This window comes from Pygocentrus nattereri, chromosome 2, assembly GCF_015220715.1.
Source record: "Pygocentrus nattereri isolate fPygNat1 chromosome 2, fPygNat1.pri, whole genome shotgun sequence".
Taxonomy (NCBI): Eukaryota; Metazoa; Chordata; class Actinopteri; order Characiformes; family Serrasalmidae; genus Pygocentrus; species Pygocentrus nattereri.
This window is the reverse complement of record NC_051212.1, coordinates 49,111,416-49,131,655: the sequence shown is the minus strand read 5'-3', so window position 1 is coordinate 49,131,655 and position 20,240 is coordinate 49,111,416. Positions and strand designations below refer to the sequence as shown.

The following is a 20,240-nucleotide window of genomic DNA, read 5'->3' as shown; positions in this document are numbered from 1 at the left end:
CAAATGAAACTGAAACCGCAGCTGTCCCTCCATCACCTTCAGCTGTGTACTTCACTAACATCTGTAGCCCACTTTGTTTTCAAGGCAGTGGACATAAAAGAATGACCCATATTTTGGGGTTAGCCTTATCCTAGCCTGACACTGGAGTGCTTCTGTTCGCTCTTGTACCACAGCAAAGGAGCTGAATGACTCGACTAGCTGCGTCAGATGACGTTCTTGGGATCGAGTCGTGGACCACCTAGCCTCTTCTTGGAATTTCCCTATTCCGTCTTAAATGGTGTAGCAGTTACATTCAGGTGCCTGTACAGGTTCCAGAATATAACCTGCTGCTCCATTTAAGGTGGAATGGAAAATCTGAACACAACGTTGTTGTATAAGAAGCAAACTTCAGCCGTGACTCATCCTTTAGCATCCTTTTTGCCGGGCCTGCGCTGCTCGTTTTAGAAAGCAGCGTTGATAAAGGTTTATCTGTATATTGTTTCATTTTCTTTTTACTGTTTTGCAAAATTAAATGAATTCCTACTTTGCTTGTTAAAACGGCTCTTATTTAAACGTGAAGGGAGAATAATAAGCTGCTGTTTATCTTCACAAATTGGCTTACTTAAGCATCTTAAATGGTGTTAATTTGGAAAAATAGCACTGCAGCATAAAGCAAAGCCATTAGAAATTTTAATCATACCATGATATATATAAGATTTTGGGCCAGACCACACACTACTATGGGTATGTTTTAGCCACATTACAGTGCCACTTAAACAAAAACTCAAACCAGTGTAGTTGAAAAGTGTTTTCTGGAAGGATGGGCAGCAGTTTTATATGCAGCTTATCCATGTGGATCATTCATGTATGTAGGAGAATCTAAGCTGATTAAATATACAGTAAGTTCTTAAAATATGTCATTTCAGTCGTGTGTTCTAGAGACCAAAGCACTGGCACGACAAAGAATAATGAGGCCTTTCACAATCATGAAAGCTTTGATAGGGAAAGATTTTATTTGCTATAGTTGAATAAAGACATTTTTGACAGCAGGGATCGAAAAATGGCCTTGAACCAAGAAAGAACACCATCAAATCACCATTTCACAAGCATCCTTTTGTATGGACGTGCAGAATTTCCTGCTTGAATAGATGAAAATCTTCATGAAGCATCAATGAAAAGGGATTCCATCAATCTTTTGCCGTGAGATGCTACACGCAGCATCTGTGTAGAGAGACGTTGTTTAGTTGTTGTCGTCATGTCATTGTATTACAGTGCCTGCATGCAAGTTGTTGAAATGTGATAACAAAAAAATGAACATACCCATAATTGTAACCACATTCGTTGCTACCAATAAGTGTTCCTCCTATTTTCTGACATTCAGGAAATGTTTTACAAACTCCACTTCCCCCTTTGCAGCACATTCCATAAACCAGACTGTCCTCACCTGAGATCAGGAAAGAGAGAATTCCGGTTTTAGAGTTAAATCGGTGTCGTTCACGCATTTCCATAGTGTCGCAACATTTTTCTAAGCACTTCTCAGAAATATACTTTATAAATACTAAGGCTAGCAGGGTTAGAGGGTTTTCAGTGCAGTAAGTACATAATAACATGCCCACAAATGACTTACAGTAAAAGGATAACACCAGAAGTAGCACAGCAATGAGCACCACTGTCGCTCTCATCTTTCCGCAGGGTTGATTCGCCTCAAGTAGGATTCTCGGCGTGACTGAGTTTGGTCAAAAACGGCCGACTTTTATATGCATCTGGGAGTTTGAATCCCACCCACTTCTCAAGGATGTGCCCATTACACCTACAGCATTTGTCAACAATGGTCCCTTAATTCCACACAGCAATAAGAAGTCCAGAGTTCAGCCTTGATAACAGAATCTGCCATATGGGAGATGTGAAGCTATGGAATTCACGCATGACTAAGAGACGAAATAAAAGTGATGGCAATGACGTTTTCCAGTGTCCTGTTCAGACCTGATTACAAATCCATAGGCGACATAATTGGTAATAGCATTAACAGTGAACAGTGGTCAGAATTACTGACCTTATAACACATTGTTCTGTCATTCTATATACTGGAGGTAATAGCAGTATCTACCAGAGCCGGTCAAACTGGGCCAATAATAATGTTAAAAAAAAACACTGCTCCATTTGATCATGTCGGACTTAAGTATGATAAAAATGATCTATTTTAATGAATGCTGGAAAAAGAAATCAACCCAAAGCCATTTGTAATACCTGCAATTCTAGCGTTTCGGCTGAAGTTAAGTTCATCAAAACACGGTTAAATGAACCATGTTTGAAATGTGAGCCTCTATATATGTTACGCTTTATTGATTCTACAACTGTAGTCAACCTTGTAATTCCTAAGCACAATCAGGAATACCAAAGACCTGTTTCAATACCGGATTTAACAAGCCCTCATCCACTTGGCCTCATCATTTTCCCAATAAAGGAAACGCCATCTTAAGGACCGTTCCATAACTTTATTAGCTCAAGTCAGGGGCTTTCCTTGAGGGCTGAGATATCAAGTGAACATAAGTGTCCATTCACCTGCCCGGGAATCATTGCAACCTAACAGAACCTGGACAAAGCTCTACGTAAGCCGTAACTGTAAGCTTTAAAATGCTTAATATTTCAAAACCATGATGTTCAGTTTGCTGGGCTTTAGATTATAAACTACATCATCTGTTACACAAGACTGCTGATACAGCTTCATCACTTTACTCTGCTAGCTGGCTGGTTATTATGCTAAAGGCTACCACTCACAATGAGTGAAAGGTTTATCTGTATCCTGTTTCATTTTCTTTTTACTGTTTTACAAAAGGAAAATAATTCTGACTTTCTTTGGATGTTAAAGCGGTTCTTATTTAAACGTGAAGGGAGAATAAGACGCTGTTGTTTATCTTCACAGATTGGTTTACTTACTTACTTGTGGTTGGTTAGTGTAGTGGCTGCTTTCTACACTGTAGACTGGGGTTCAATCCCCACCTGGGCAAAGACCCTACACTATACAAATAAGAGTCCTTGGGCAAGACTCCTAACACCACCTTCGCCTACCTGTGTAAATGATCAAACTGTAAGTCGCTCTGGATGAGAGCGTCAGCCAAATGCCGTAAATGTAAAAATGTAAGCATCTTAAATGGTTTTAATTTGGAAAAATAACTTCAGCACTTTACTCTACTAGCTGGCTGGTTAGTATACTAAATGCTACATGGCCAGCAACAACAAAAAGAAGAGTAATACATGGAAGTGAAAGGCAGATAAAGCATTGCAAAGTTCGCATTGGCTATCCAAGAACGTCAGGAAAGGAGCAGAATAAAATGCTTATTACACTACAAAGTGCTTATTGCACATAAGGAGTATGAAAGACAAGAGTGCCTGCATTGGCAAGTGTTGCGTTGAGTGATGGGGGAGAAAGAGGGCCAATAATGCTTTCCTAGATGTCTAGCCATGGATGGCTTTGGCATTGGAGTTGTGATCACCCAATGATAGGGTCAGCACTTTGACATCTTTTTTTCTTTTTTGGAAGCAAAAAGTAGCTGGTTTGACAGGCTTGTTTATGTAAGCTGTGCCAAATGTTCATAAATCATGTTAGGTGAATCTAAATGTCTTGAGACTGTTTTCTGCCATTGGCCCGAGTGACATGTCTTCAAATGCGTCCGTGCGACCCCTTCCGTGAAGTGAAACACCACATACACACCAGTGAACACACACACTAGGGGGCAGTGAGCACACACTTGCCCAGAGCAGTGGGCAGCCCTATCCACGGCGCCCGGGGAGCAGTTGGGGGTTAGGTGTCTTGCTCAAGGACACCTCAGTCATGGACTGTCGGCCCTGGGGATCGAACCAGCAACCTTCTGGTCACAGGGCCAGATCCCTAACCTCCAGCCCACAACTGCCCCATTCATAGTCCTAGAAGGTTATTTTATGTAAGAAGTTGAAACTAAAGCTGTTGGTTCAGAATGTACAATAATATACTACCATATAATAAAAAAATGAAGGGAGTCAAGCGCCAGCAGGTGAATCATCAGATTGGTCAATCAAATGTGATCATAAGCCAACGTTAAGCATAAAAAGTAGGGTAAAAACAAAACACAACCGTTTAGAACGCCATGTTATGCACATAGAATTAATTAGAAGGTGTAAAAACTGAGTCATCCTGTGTATTAAACTGATCTAGAATAGTCCACCAACCAAGAACACTGGGACCATGCAGTCTCGAAGCTTATATCCATGTTTTTTAACCAGTAGATTTGAATATAATTAAGTATTATCAAGTTGTTTCTGACTTCTGTTTACTGTATAAATGCTGTGTCTGCCGAAAGGTTTGAATAAAATAGAAAGTTGTTGATGCCATATTTCAGTGTGTTGTTATGCAGTTATGCAATTGTATTGTATTGTGTCTGTTACGCTGAGGCCCTAAAAACATATTAAAAATCATTGAATTAGTAGTTCCTTTGTGATATTACCCATGGACTGTCACTTCCATATGTGTTAGATGTTTTTGTATCCTTTGCAAGTGTTTTTAATACCTTTAGTTTGTACTTTACCACTCACAATGAGTGGATCTTTCATAGAATGTAGCATTTTCATAATTTCACAAATGTAGTAATGCTCACGTTTTTGCTTTGCTTTCATATTTTTTATGACCACATCCGTCTTTGAACTTCAAGAACACACAGTTTGTCCTACAGAGGTTGTGTTTCCAGTAAAAAGAGGTAGTTGGAATGTTTTGGTAGGTGACGATTAAGTAGGAAAGATTTTACATTCAAATAAAAGAGACCAACATCAATAAAATAGAATTTATTAACTGCCACAAAGTGATTAATACAGAATTACAGTAAAGCTTTAGACTTGTTAGTAAATCTATTGTGAGATTTTCTATAAAGAAAAAATAGTTACAATTAATATTTTATGATTTAGTGAATAAGATCATCTTTTCTTGATGCTTGAAAGTCTTCATTATCACAGCATCAACAGATTGGAGTCCAGAGTAGGTCCTCTTGGTGACGTCCCATAAGACTTCATGATCTTGGAGGATCGGGCCATGGATCCTCTGATGATACTTGCCATGGGCTATATACAACACCTGAAGACAAAGAATATAGTTCAGTGATATGACGACTGTACGCTTATAGATTTATGGAATGAATGATGTTTGAGGGTGTAAGAAAGTTAAAGATACCTTGAGAACAGACCACATTCTGTTCTAATGACAGGATGTCCCCCAAATCTCCGGCAATCGTTGAATGATTTACAGAGTCCTTTTCCATTATAACAGCACTTTGCATCCACCACACTGTCCTCACCTAGAACCAGAAAGTAATAGTGAGAGTCCATGTTTTCACAAAGTCGTCTTGTTTAATTTACGATTATATTACAAAAAAGACTCACAGTGTAACGACAGCACCAGCAGCAGCACGACAACAGCCACGGACAAGGACTTCATGCTTGCTTGTTTCTCTTGAGCCAGTTGTCTTCAGTGTAGCCCTGGACAACAACTGCTGGATTTTATTTCTAGTGAGAAGTTTAAATCCCACCCATCTCTCAACAAGACTGACCAATACTGCTTTACTAATAGTCATAAAGCATAAACACCAGTCCTTTATTTCCTTTGAGTCCAAAGTTCAAACGGGATAATTGCACCTGCAGCTGGGGGAACCCATAGGGATTACATCATGAAGGACATTTAATAGGAAAATTCCAACTTTCCAACTTCGCTGCATTTGTTCTATCAGCAGCCATAATCAAATACCCTTGGTATATGAATGCCAAGCATACACTGTACTGCTAAAAGTATGTAGACATCCTTCCTAATTATTAAATTCAGGTGGATCAGCCACATCCATTTTCCAAGATTTTCCATCCAAGATTTCAGTGACTTTCAACAAAGGACTCTCATAGGATGCCACCTTTCTGCCCTGCTTGGTCAACTGTAAGTTATTGTGAAATGGCAGCGTCTAGGAGCCACAAGAGCTCCTACAACAAAGCAGTAGACCATGCAGACACACAGAGTGCTGAAGTACCCCAAGATTTGCTGTTGCATTACTTACTACATATTCCAAACTGCCTTTGGAAGCAACATTAGCAAAAGAGCATCTGGAGCTTCGTAAAATGGGTTTCCGTTGCTGATCAGCTACACACAAGCCTAAGATCAGTATGTGCAATGCCAGGCAAATCATGCTTTGCAATCTGGAAGTCTGATGGATGAAGCTGGGTTTGGTGAATGCCAGGAGAACACTTCCTACCAGAATGTATAGTGCCAACAGTAAAGTTTGGTGGAGGAGGGATAATGGTCTGGAGCTGTTTTTCAGGATTTGGGCCCTCTAGTTCCACTAAATGGTAATGTGAATGCATACAAATACATTTTAGACAATTATAAGAATTATAAGAATGAGTGGGCCACAAATTCCCACAAACGCACTCCAAAACTTTTGGACAGCCTTCCCAGAAGAGTTGCGGCTGTTGGAGTGAGCAACTCCATATTAATGCCTTTGGTTTTGGAATGGGATGTCCAACAAGCTTATTTAAGTGTGATGGTCAGGTGTCCACAGATTTTCAGCCATATGGTGTATAATGTTGATAAACAAAATGTTTTTGAGTCACCCACCAACTATCACCATGTTTTGTTTATTTATTCATAGTCTAATCCTCATTTCTAAAGCTAATGGTTGTCAAATTTTAAAAATGCTTTTGATTTTGAATCTAAAATGCCATTTCCCTTGTAATTCTGCTTGTAGGTACATGGCATTAATACCAGTATATGGGCCTGTATATGCCTGTAGCTGCCTAAATTAATTGAAAAAACGCTGCTTTCCTACAAAGCCCAAAATGGAGCTCCTTCATACCTCATGGCAGTTGTAAAATCTCAGACATCTCTTTGAAAAGAACATCAATCTTGCACCTTAAAAAGTGCAGAAGTGTCTGTGCACATATAAGATATATATCTTGGCCCTAAGTGTGTTTTTCCTTGTATATCTAATAATTGCAAAGCGGGGCGGCACGGTGGCGTGGTGGGTAGCGTTGTCGCCTCACAGCGAGGAGGGCCTGGGTTTGATTCCCCGGCCGGGCGGCCAGGGTCCTCTCTGTGTGGAGTTTGTATGTTCTCCACGTGTCTGCGTGGGTTTCCTCCCACAGTCCAAAGACATGCAGTCAGGTCAATTGGACATGCTAAATTGCCCCTAGGTGTGAGTGACTGTCTGTCTGTCTGTCTGTCTGTCTGTCTGTCTGTCTGTCTGTCTGTCTGTCTGTCTGTCCTGCGATGGACTGGCGACCTGTCCAGGGTGTATCCTGCCTTCCGCCCGAAGACTGCTGGGATAGGCTCCAGCATCCCCCTGCGACCCTGATGGAGAAGCAGCTTAGTAAATGAATAACTGCAAAGCCAAATTCACCTCTGTAACTCATGGTATTAAAGCAGTTATTACACATGGTGCCGAAAATGTTTACAACACAAATATAGCCATGTTATTTACTATCTAGGCTGACGGCCTGTCCAGGGTGTTTCCTGCCTTCTACCCAGTGAGCACACAGGTATCTGTATGATTATCCTCCCATTCGTGTGGAGAAATGTCCTTTATTGCCTCCAGTGTATATAAGAATTATCTGCTTGTCTTATGTTAGTCTAATTGTCACATTTACAATCTTTGCTTTTCTTGTATTGGACTGCTATACCAGGCTGGTTAAATAAGGATTAGAGTAGATGCTGTGGATTTAATCTGTGTACTCAGGTATCTAGAACTTTACTCAGCCTTTTTATTAAGGTTTACTCAAAGATTATGATGCTGTTGCAGTTATAGCTTAATGGCATTGTGCTTTGGGGTGTTCACATTTGCCATCATAGCATGGATGGTGCCATGTGTTAGAGACCAAAATTAGACTTTATTGGGTCATAAATATTGGGTGGGCATGGCAGTGCTTCAGGTGATTGGTACACAAGACAAAGCAGTCAGAAAAGTAGCAAATGCTCACATTTTTGATAAAAAATGCTTGACGAGTGAAGGACGATATCCTGACGCTTCTGAAATAGTTCTAATAAGATTTCATTTCAGTTCAGTTCCATTTTCTCTGAAGAAATATATTTTACTGGAGGTTTGTTTTCTATGTGACGAAGTAGCTTTAGTAAAGGTAGGCCTGTGTAAAAACACATGCAAAGTTGATAACATCTGCAAAACGTGTCCAGGCCTGGACCATAGTCCACTGCAGCTATTTGCACTGACTTCATACACCCTGTCTTGACTTCAGGCTATTTAAAAAGTAATGAAATGGTAAAACTAAGGAGATTTTTAATACATTTCTGCATAATTTAGGGGTTGCAATATATATATATATATATATATATATATATATATAGTTAGTATATAATTGGTATATAATTATATGTTATATAATTGGTGTCCAGAGTGGTTTCATATAAAATGGTTCATTGCAGTGAAACATACTGAGTTCTTTCAGTGTTGGTGACAGAAAGCAGGGGCTGTATTACAGAAACATCCTATGTTTTTATCGTAAGATCTGATGGGTCAAGAGAAGATTTTTCAGGAATTTTATCTTTCAGCATCTTATCTTTCAGAATCTTAACTTATTCAATCAAAATCGACAATCAACTGTCACATCTGTTACCTAGACACACACAGCTGAAAAGTAAACAAGTAATCAGATAGTAAGTTACTGAAGAAAAAAGGATCAAACAAAACGAAAGCACTTTGTGCTGTTTGTTAGAGCATCGCTGCTCTACAGTTTCAGTTTCAGTTTCCCAAAAGCCTTAGCTGACAGCTCTGTTATTCCCTCTAATAAATGTTCAGTGTGGTGGTCAGTGGTGTAAAGAATGCAGGAAAGCTCTGGAAAGATGAATCATGCTTTGCTATCAGATAGTCTGATGGACTAAACTGGTGAATTTGGTGAATGCCAAGAAAACGCTACCAAAATGCATAGTGGCAGCGGAGGGATAATGAGCTAAGGCTGTTTTTCAGGATTTGGGCCCCTTAGTTCCAGTGAAGGGAGATGTTAATACCAGCATACAAATACACTTTAGACAATTATATGATTCCAGCTTTGTAGCAGCAGTTTGGGGAATACCCTTTCCTGTTCCAGCCTGACTGGGCCCCTGTGCTCAAAGCAGCGTACACAAAGACGTGCCTTGGCGAGTTTAGTGTGGAGGAACTCGAGTGGCCTGCACAGAGTCCTGACCTCAACTCCACTAAACACTTTCGCTAGGGATTTGGATGTTGATTGCGAGCCAGACCTTCTTGTTCAACATTGGTTTCTGACCTCACAAATGCTCTTTTGAATGAACAAAGTTCCCACAAGGTCCACACACTCCAGAATCTTTTTAAAAGCCTTCACAGAGGAGTTGAGGATATTAAGGTCTTGGTGTTAAAGCTGTTATCACGTGTGGTAGTGCAGAAAAGTCTGTGAAAACCTTTTTTCTTGTATTTAAAAAGTGGTAATCAAATGCCAAGGTACTTCAATTACTACAAATGCATTATTACAGTAGATTATTAATAACAAACAAGTTTAATGCTTTGAGATTTGCCCTCCCTGTTGCATATTATCTTCACATAAGGGTGGAGAAAGAACATCCTTTATTGCCTCCAGTGTATGCAAGCTATATCTGCATGTTTTATGTGAGTCTATTTGTCACATTTACAATCTTTGTTCTTCTTACATTGGGCTACTATACCAGGCTGGTTAAATAAGGATTAGAGTTGAGTAATCTATGTATTCAGGTATCTAAAACTACTGAGCCTTGTTATTATCAAGGTTTACTCAAAGGTTATAACAGCTCTTGCTGTTATAGCTTGCTATATTATGCTTTGGGAGGTTCACGTTCATCATCCTGGCATGGTTGGTGCCATATGTTGGACTCCTACATTGGATGTAAATATTGGGTGGTCACCTCCATGGCGTCTAGGCTGAACACTTAGTGTGTCAGATGAAAAGGTTAGGTTTTCTGTTTTTTTCAGTAAATTATTTTGTGTCATATTTTGTTTGTTTCTAAAATAGTTCTGATAAGTTCAATTTCATTTCTTCTGAAGAAATGTGTCATTTTAGCAACACACTTAGTTGTTTTCTAAGTCATGAAATGGGCTTTAGTAAATGTTGGCCTGAGTAAAAACATGCAAACTTGATAACATCTGCAAGCATATCCAAGCCTGTACCATAGTCCAAGTTGCACTGATCTGTCTTGGCTTCAGCCTTTTTATTTATCTTTCTTTTTCAAAAAATATGAAATGGTAATACTAAGCAGATGTTTTAATACAATTTTGCATAATTCAGGGTTTGAGATATATACAAAGTCGTTCAGCGTGGTTTGATATGAAATGGTATAATGCAGAGGAGCTGATTTCTTTACAGTGGTGGTGATGGGAACCAGGGGTCACAGAGTCTACAACACAAATATAGCCATGTTATTTACTATCCAACACCACTAGTAGGTCTACACATGACTTCAAAGTTTTATATGTAATGTTGATGATTAAAAATAGTGGAAAATCTGAAAAAATCTGGTTTCTTTGGGGATTATTTTACCTTACAATGCCCTACATGTACCCTCCACCAGGGGGAAAAAAAAACACGTTTTAGGTCAACAAATTATCACAAAACTGTTGCAAAACAATGTTGGAAAATTGGTGGAATTACACTAAAGTACAAAACTGATGGACACCAATGTGACAGTGGTGGAATCGGGAAAAAAAACACTTGAGAAAACAATATAGTAAAACTGTTTAATGGAGGAAAGTCAGAAATTATTCTTTCACAGATTTAGTTAAAACGTGTATTAAAAGCAAGGCCAAGAACCACAACTGAATGTCCTTTGATCCCTCAGACAGCACTATATTAAAAATCATCGCATGACGTTCACAAGCTATTCATGGTATTTGTGCACATGGCACAAGTCACACATCTGTGAAAGGACTATTAATGCTGAAAGATTATATATTTTAGAGCAACCTGTGCTGCCTTCTAAACGCCGTCTTTTTCAGGGATTATTATTCATTAAGGTGGTACCTGAGTTTCAGTGTAAATTTGTTCTTATCCTCTTAAATGGCCAGAGCCCACCAGTGAGCCCAAAGTTTTATTACACTCTTCTATAACAAGAATAGCCCAACTAGTTTACATTGAAGTCCCTGTAGTTACTCAATAATAAGACTGCGATTTTAAGGGGTTAAGATAAGTTCTCAGCATTGGATTTGGATTTGTAATATTTAATTACACATAGTGGTCTGCTCTTTTCACATGAAGGTTAGGTTACAATAACACATTCAGTAAATGCATTGAGTAAATTATAAATAACTTCTGAAAAATATTAATAGGATTTTAAGGGGTAATGCCATTTAGGTGCCTTTCCCCTTGAGTAGAACATTTAACCACTGATTGTTCCTCTAGGCTTATACTGGAATAGCATGGCATGAATCTGAAACTGTAGATTTCAGGGATAATTGGTGAAACTGTTATTTGTTAAAAAATACAGTGTAAGTGTGAAATCAAGCTCTGTCTGAATGCAAAACATTCATTTAGGCCTTCTTATTGTATAAAGTCACTCTCCCGCTGAGTGGCGCCACATGTCTTTGGTCCCGCCCAGCTGACCTCTTTACAATGGCTCACGTGGTCCTCGATAGAGCTACTACTTAGTGTAGTGAACGCAGTGTGTGGGTAATCTGCAGATGTTGAGTGGTAGCAACTGCATGCTGTTTTCTGACCACACTGAGAATGAGTGAATAACACGTTGCTCAGTGGTAACGTAGCATTTCATGGGTTTTCCCCCCTTTGCTTTCATGCTGTCATCTGAACACAAGTTCAGTTGTGTCTATAGTATCATAGGAACTGTCACACTGTCATACTGTACCTTCCATATCTCTTGATCTCATAGATAATTTGCAGACAACTGACTCCTTCAATGCTCTGTATAACTGTCATCACAGTAACTGGTTTATGAACTTATTCCTACACATAATTGTGTAAAAACACATTTTAACAGTAGTTTTTCCCTTGTGGAAGTACAGATGTCAAAGTTAATGTCATCAGCATACATTAGACATCTCGTAGAGACAGGATGTACAGTAGGCGCAGATGAGTGAAAGCGTAGTTTCACACCTAAGAGTCATGTGCTGGAGCTGAGAATGCAAAGTGGGTGACTCTAACACTAAAACTTTTCTCCACTTCTGAGTTTTACACCCCCAAAGCATATTTCCACTCACGCTTTCTCTCCGCTGAATGCAGCTGACATCATGTATGACAGTGAGTCTCGAATTAGTTTGCTCCTAACTCTGGATTAGTTACGCCTGCTCTTCAAGACTTCTTAAGTAAAAGCAGTGGTTATGTGAACTGTGAGCTCTATATAGACCCATTTTGTGCTTAAGTGGCTCTTTGCATGGTTAAGATTTTCTAGACAGGACCATTGAAAATTGAACAAAAAAAAAATGAACACTTTACTGTAGGATTCTGTTTATAAGGCTGCATGACACTTAGATAAGCTTGTCATGACAACTGACATAACCCTACATAAATGCTTATGAATGCTTATTTCAGTAGGTGTCATCTGTCATAAAGCCTACGTTAGCAAATTTTGATCAAAACTGGCAAATGATGCCAATTGGAATAAGCACTAATAGACATTTATGTAGGGTTATGTCAGTTGTCATGACAGGCTTATTTAGGTGTCATGACGCCTTTTGACCAGCACCCTACAGTAAAGTGTTACCAACGGTTCTTTATAGCACCAGAAAGGGTACTGCTCTTATTACCATGTCCAGCTTGGGCCATTTCACCATGCAAAGAACTACTAAAGCATGGAACGATTCTATATAGAGCTCATGGTTGTAAATACAACCATTGGCTTTACTAAAAAAAACCCTTTAAGAACCGTTTTAGGCGTGTATAATAATAACTTCTAATCTTTGATATGTGAACAAATCCCTTCATGAATGAAGAACAGTCAAATTGTTTGAATTTCAGAAGATGAAGCTGGGTCTTGGTGCTTGTTTCTACTGCATTGCTGTCTAGTCTTCCTGTGTATTTGCCAGTAAACTCTGGCTTTCTGACTGAGCTCCACAGAGGTCCCTTGTGGTATGGCCTAGATTTCTATACCTCTTGTTCACTTGCATGTGTTGTGCTGTTATTTGTGCTATTTTGTATCTAAAACCTTTTTTAGTATGTGAACTCAGTGAACTCAGTTTTCTTGCTAATTGTGGCCAAAGCATGTTTGCGTGATCGTTCCATAGTGCCAACATTTGATGAGGGTAAGGCCTCAACTGCCTAGGCCCTCACTGATTCTAGCCGAACGGCTCATGGAACATTATAGCTCTTTGCTATTACTCATTTCAGTCCTCCTCACAGTTGCCTGTGATTGAGTATGTTTACATGCACATAATAATCTAATAGGCACAGAAGATCTTTGGTAGTAGTTCATTCAACATATTTACAAGCACTTCAGTAATCTGATCATGGGAAAACTGAATCACTTCATAATCAGATTTCTTTCTAAATACAAAATGTGTTGCGCAATGCTCTGCAAGTCGCCAGTGAACTCACCAAAGAAGCTATTTGTGCAATTTTTAACATTTTTAATACTGTGTTTTTGTCCCATTTTCAGTTTAACACAGGTCAAACAGAATTGACCAAACACTGATCTGTATCGGGCGGCACGGTGGTGTGGTGGGTAGCACTGTCGCCTCACAGCAAGCCTGGGTTCGATTCCCCTGCCGGGTGACCGGGGTCCTCTCTGTGTGGAGTTTGCATGTTCTCCCTGTGTCTGTGTGGGTTTCCTCCGGGTTCTCCGGTTTCCTCCCACAGTCCTAAGACATGCAGTCAGGCCAATTGGACATGCTAAATTGCCCCTAGGTGTGAATGTGTGAGTGACTGTCTGTCTGTGTCTGTCTGTCTGCCCTGCGATGGACTGGCGACGTGTCCAGGGTGTATCCTGCCTTTCGCCCGAAGACTGCTGGGATAGGCTCCAGCACCCCCTCGCGACCCTGACGGAGAAGCGGTTTGGAAAATGGATGGACGGATGATCTGTATCGCAACAGAATGACACAGATGCTCGGGGGTACAACGTGAACGAGAGGCTTTACTAGTGAAAACTGAATCCACCATCGTAGTCAGGTCACAGGCAATGGTCAAATCCAGACAGGGCAAAATACACAAACATGACCAGGTGAACAGTCCAAAAGGCAGGTCAACAAACAAGGCAAAACAGGTCAGATCAGGAATCAACAGTCAAAAATAGAGCTCAGTAGCTTTCTGGAAAGAAGCAGTACCTCGCAACAAAACTACCTACAAGCCTGGGCTTTAAACTAAACTAATCAGAGAAGAGCAGCTGATACAGAACTGGAGCACAAGAGTGAGGCTGGAGTCACATGATGTCCCGAGGGGTTCTGGGAGATGGAGCCAAAGGGGGCCGTGACAGCTTTGTGGGTTTATTTGCATTCCATATCCTGTCCCACCTTTTTGGAATTGCAGTTGTTTCAATCTATATTTGTTCTCTGTGCTTGTGTAGGGCAGATTTATAAAAACGTGATGTTTACAGCTCTGCTGTTCGACTGCCACTCGTATTCTCGTACATAGGGTGACCTTTGGTTCCTTTCTCCACCACTGTAAAGAAATTCGATTCGAAGTTTCTCTGTGTTGAACCTTTTCTCATCAATCCACTCTGAATAACTGTTAACAGTGACAGAGTTATGCAGAAATGTTAATGATTTCCTTTTAACAGTTAGAAGTAATCCTGTTTTGGATATTTAGAAAACAGGATCATCAGCTAAAACGGGATAAAATTGAGGAGTGTAAATGTAGACATATTAAATACACAATAATCAAATCTATACAAATAAAAATAATCAAACACATTTGATCAGACCATAAGATGTGGATTTTTAGCCTAAGAAGGAGGAAAATGGAAACAAAAATCACCCTTTAAAGCAATAATTCCCATCAACATTACTGCAGTTTAAAATGCGGCCAGTTGGCAGCAGCAGTGTATTTTTCTTTTAAAGAGAAGTTAAGATTTAGTTTCATTTTCCAATAAAAGAAACCTAATGCAAAAATTCAGTTTTAGTCTGTAGGCAGAGCCTTATTTTAGCCACACCCCTGCATTTTAGAGCAAGAAGTGAGACTGCATCCCTGTCCCTTGGGGCTACATGGTAAGCAGTTAGATCCCATTGTATTGAAGTAAATGCGTCCCAAAGTCTGTAAGTCAGTGTGGAACATTAAGAATCGTCACTACTGGAACAGATTTCCTGCTATTAAGTGCTATTTTTGTGTTTTAATAATTAAATACTGTGATTTTACGTGTGTACAGCTGTTTAAAGCTGTGTTTGTTAGTCAAGTACTGGCTAGCGTTTCTGAGTTCTGCTCAATTGTCACTGCCAAATCAGTAGTGAAGCTATTGGGAAAGTTTGGGCCATGTTATGATTGTTTTGGTAGTGACAGATTGTAATGTTCAATCATTTGTTTTAATGAAATGATTGTAAAGTCTACGTGTTTTAAGCTCTGCCTTTGAACCTATTTGTTAGAATCATCCATATGTTGAATATATTAGGTGAGTTCAATAGATATTAATCATATTTCTGAATATCCTTCCTTTATAGCCTTAAATATCCAGTGTACTTCACTAAGTTCTTTTCCTTCGTTGTCAGTAAGTGGCATTCTTATGAAGGGGTGAGTTCATCTCTGGGCTCACACAGACTTGATGAGTCTGCGTCCTGTTTGGTTTCCTGAAAGTGTGACACCATGACCGTGTTCAGACTTTTCTTATTAGTATTTTAAAGTGATAACTGCAGTTTCACTTCTACACTCTCATTTCCATTCCATTACATGAACACACTGCTACTGAACTGTGATGAGCCACATAGTCCTATCATCATCATACTAGGGGTAATGAGGTATTGATCTCTATTACACTGTTATTACATTCTCTCTTATATCCCTGCTATTCTTTTGTTTAAGTCTGCGTGGATAAATAATCTGTTATATCATTGCTGGATAAAAATATTACTAATATCGATGATTATGATGATTGGTATTGTTATAATGATTAGTAGTACTGGCCTAACTGCCTAGGCCGGGGGTCGGAAACCCAAATCATAAGAAGAGCTATTTTGTCTTTTCAACAAAAATCAAACCATCTTTATAGCCCCAACATTTTATGTCTATTTTACCATTTTGGCTGTAAATATGCCTCAGTGTGTGCTGATGTGCTAGTATAGGCTAATAGGATATAAACAAAAGCATAGGCTTACGTTGCTCGGCTCTGAGCTTTGGCACAGCATAGCACAGTTTTTCTCGCATCTCCAGCAGGAAACTTTTCCACAAAAGTAGAATAGTTTCTTGTAAAACGCCTCTCAAAGCTTTTTAAAAGGCAGCTTGTCATTGGCCAGCTTCTTGTTCAGATTTTCCTGTTCCACCTTAAATGGTGTCTGATCGTACCTGGCAAGTGAATTAGTTTTACATTTATGGCATTTGGCTGAATCTCTTATCCAGAGCGACTTACAATTTGATCATTTTACACAGGTAGGGCAAGGTGGTGTTAGGAGTCTTGCCCAAGGACCCTTATGGGTGTAGTGTAGGGTGCTTGCCCTGGTGGGGGATTGAACCCCAGTCTACAGCATAGAAGGCAGAGGTGTTAACGGCTACACTAACCAACCAATTAGCAGATATATATATAAAGGAGGATTGTATTTTTACCCAAAAATCTAATTCTGCTGTGGAGCCACGACAGAGCAGCAAAAGAGTTGCATGGAGCCCCAGAGCCACATATTGCTGGCCCCTGGGCTAACAGCACACAAGTGTTCAAATTAGGGCTGCAACTGTCAAATTGTGTTATATTATATTATATTATATTATATTATATTATATTATATTATATTATATTATATTATATTATATTATATTATATATCCCAGTAATCTATAAGAAAAATATATGTTGCAACTTAATAACTGAAAAAAATTTAGGAGGAAGAGTCATAATAGAAGAGGTAGTTCCTTTGTATTAAAACATAAAACATGATCACAAATTAATAATTATTTTCATAGCAAGTGGCATTAAAATGCTAAACTGTGAATCGTGCACAATCTGGCATTTTCTTTATTGTGGAGCATGTTTGCTTTAATGCCTGGCACAGTCTGAATAGTCGTAAAGCTCTCCACTGCTCTTATTTACTCTCCATAATAAATGCAACTGAGAGCACGCCAGCTAGCAATCCTTAGCCTTCATAAACATATGTGGAGTGCACCTGGAGTTAAGACTGATTGACGCCTTGCATTGACAACACTTTTAACACTGTATATATGTGGTGGCTATGGGTGGCCTGGGCAACTTTAGGGAATCCAGTGCATAAACCTAAAAATAAAAATGTATCATTATCAGAAAACAAGGAGAAGAGCGACTCTATTACAACACTGATAATGGATGAATTGATAACTCAGTAGTTTTTTTCTCCACATGCAGTACAGTAGTGAAACACTGGAGGGCATTACCCTGATAACATATACACTCCCAAATATATTGTTGCTGTCATGCAAAAACCTTGTATCTCTATTTTTGTTGTAAGTTTATGATGAACAGAAAAACTGAAATGAAATATCATTCATTTTTTTATTCTCCTCAAAATAACCATTTTGGAGACACAAGGTTTTTCTGATAGCAACAATATACTCTATATTTCTCATAAACACTAATGGGTGAAATAAAAAATATCCTCTCTACAGACCTCAAATTTTAGCTTAGAACAACAGTAAATTTTGTTAAACCATCAGATGACAGTAAGAAATATTACTGCTGATTTAATATAAACCATAATCAGATGCATACAGTTGTGCATTGCAGTGAAGCATTTACAAGATTAATATAAAGCTATAGCCGTCATCTCACTGAACACAAAATCAGGAAATGTCCTGCACCCAGTGCAGGTGGGAGCGGGACAAAACATTCCTATAGACCACAAGTTCCACAAATGAACGAATAGCCAAAAATGGTAACTATTACTTAATGATTGGCACATATTAATAATATCAATAATATAAAAAAGATACAAAAAGTATTTAAAAATGCCTAAATAGGCGTTCTAAACTAATTCTAAATAGAAGCAATCAATCACGTATGGGTAGTGGGTGGGAGCAGAACAAATGGTGCAGATTTTCTGTGGAAGTGGGCAGGAGCTGAATGAAATTGTGCTGGAGTGGGCAGGTGTGGGATTAAATAATTGCTCCATGAAGACCTCTAGTTTAGGGTGGTCAATCGGATTTCCAAGAGTGGCCACTGCCATTTCGGCCACCCCACTGGCTTCACCAGTGTGGTTTAAGTCTCAAGAGCTGTACCAAATTAGTCTCTGCTGAATTTAGCTAGTATTTATCTTGTCCTCACAAGCAAGTATTTGTCATGATTAGCCAACATTGGTTTCCATAGTGATGTGCAGGGATCACATAAACTGTAAACATGTAGGTGTTTCAAATGGCTTTTCTATATTCATGATAAATATTGATAAAAGTTGTATCATATCAGAGTCTTTAGGATGCATCAGTTAATAACACAATGTCACGATTGGCCCCTCCCACTCCTCATGTGCTTTTGTTTACCTTTTAGTCCTGTCATGTGCTTTTGTTTTGATTTCTTCCCAGTCCGGCCCCCTTGTTTTCTGACTCCGCCCCTGATTGTTACCACCTGTGTTTTTCACCTGTGTCCTGTTATCCCTTGTTAGCCCTCTTGTATTTGAGCCCTGTGCTTTCCTCTGTGTGTTTGCTGGTGTTTGTTTGACGTATTGTTTGTATGGGATGTTCTGTTTGAAGTGTGTTTTATTCTCGTGCTGTGTGTTTATTCCAGCCCCCGTTGTGGTTTTCCTGTGTTTCTTTTGTTATGCCTGTCCCTCCTGTTCTCCATGTTGGCTCTCTGACCCTTGACTGTCTCGACCCTGATTATGGATTTTCCCTGAATAAATCTTGCTTAACTCATCATGTGTGTCCGCCTCCTCATCGCTCCTCATTACACACAAGACTTCAGCTGCAGAAATACGCGAGCTATGTTTCATATTTTCAAAGTAAATCCTTTTTTAAAGTTAGGATGTTTTAAGCTACTTATTTTACAATTGCGAAACCAAGGCCTTCTCAAGCCTTTGGGGCCCTAAGCAGGATTTTTTGGCGGGCCTCCACCTTGCTAACTAATAACAATGAGTGCTCAAGCTGTCTAAATTGAAATCATAGCTAGCTACTTTGTGTTTTGCTGATGGTTGGATGCTTGCTTGGGGTTGGAGTAAGCCTTCTCAGCATTCTTGATCTAGTTGCCTAACTTAGCCAGCTAACTTTAAGCTTAGTTTGATCTAATTCTGGCAGCAGTGTTTCTTTTTCAACATTAAAAATACTTCACTTTCTACACATTTTAGTAGCATGATTTTTTCCCCCTTTTTTGGGGACTCCATGTTTTCTGCGACTGGCTGTTCATCATAGACGTCACGCTTTCATGTGCACATGCACAAGAATTCATCTCAGCCTCCCGACACATCTAAACCTAGACTAACAGACAAAGTTGTTAACTCATATTGTTAAACGAGTTAACCGGGACTGTATTGATTTGGTTTTGTGAAGCTCAAATTCCGTCAGGAATTCTTTGAATCTGCGTCGTTAGACAGATCCTGGATCCATTACATCTTGCTGTTCAATTATAAGCCAAAACAAACTGCATGACATAAAAAAAAAAAATCTTTACACTTTTTCTGCTCATCTCTTTTCCGTGTCCAGGTTTCAGCTCCAGGTGCATATATCCTTTCCCGAGACATCAGTTGCTTCCCCTCACTCGAGCATCTTAGATAACATAATGGTACAGTAATAACCCAGAAGTTGTTAAGGGGCTCCCTGATGGCTGCAGGGTCTTAGACAACTGCTTATGTAGCTTATTACGTAGAGCCGGCACTGGGCCACAGTATTTTAATGAAGTACCAGAAGCATAGAGTGATAACATTTGGAGAATGGTTAGAAGTTTCTCCAGATAATCTTCATCTAACATCTACATTTGGAAGATGGGTCAGCTTCTTTCTTTTCTCCTTCGAGTTTAATAGCAGGCTGCTGTATTTTTAATAATGCTGCTTCCTCCCTGAATAAAAAATAGGTGTTAAAGCTGTTCTCTGTGGTTGATTATCTCAATCTGAATCAAAGTGCACAAACAGTGCACCACAGTGAGCTTCTTGTTGCGTGTTTGAAACAGGAAATGCATACAGAGATAAGCTCTACAGTTAGTTAGCGTTTTGATCTTGATTTGAGTTCCCT

At 39.4% G+C, this 20,240-nt stretch overlaps 2 long non-coding RNA genes across 2 annotated transcripts; both read right to left on the bottom strand.

Annotated features, from left to right (window-relative positions):
* Nucleotides 1–975: 975 nt before the first annotated feature.
* On the bottom strand, nucleotides 976–1,708 carry LOC119262566. The gene is made up of 3 exons (XR_005129756.1): nucleotides 1,607–1,708; nucleotides 1,300–1,423; nucleotides 976–1,200 (listed from the first exon to the last, which is right to left on the bottom strand). It is a non-coding gene; the product is annotated as an uncharacterized LOC119262566 (long non-coding RNA).
* A 3,099-nt stretch (nucleotides 1,709–4,807) lies between these two features.
* On the bottom strand, nucleotides 4,808–5,507 carry LOC119262567. Its single transcript, XR_005129757.1, has 3 exons — nucleotides 5,386–5,507; nucleotides 5,177–5,300; nucleotides 4,808–5,080 (listed from the first exon to the last, which is right to left on the bottom strand). It is a non-coding gene; the product is annotated as an uncharacterized LOC119262567 (long non-coding RNA).
* Between the last annotated feature and the right edge of the window lie 14,733 nt (nucleotides 5,508–20,240).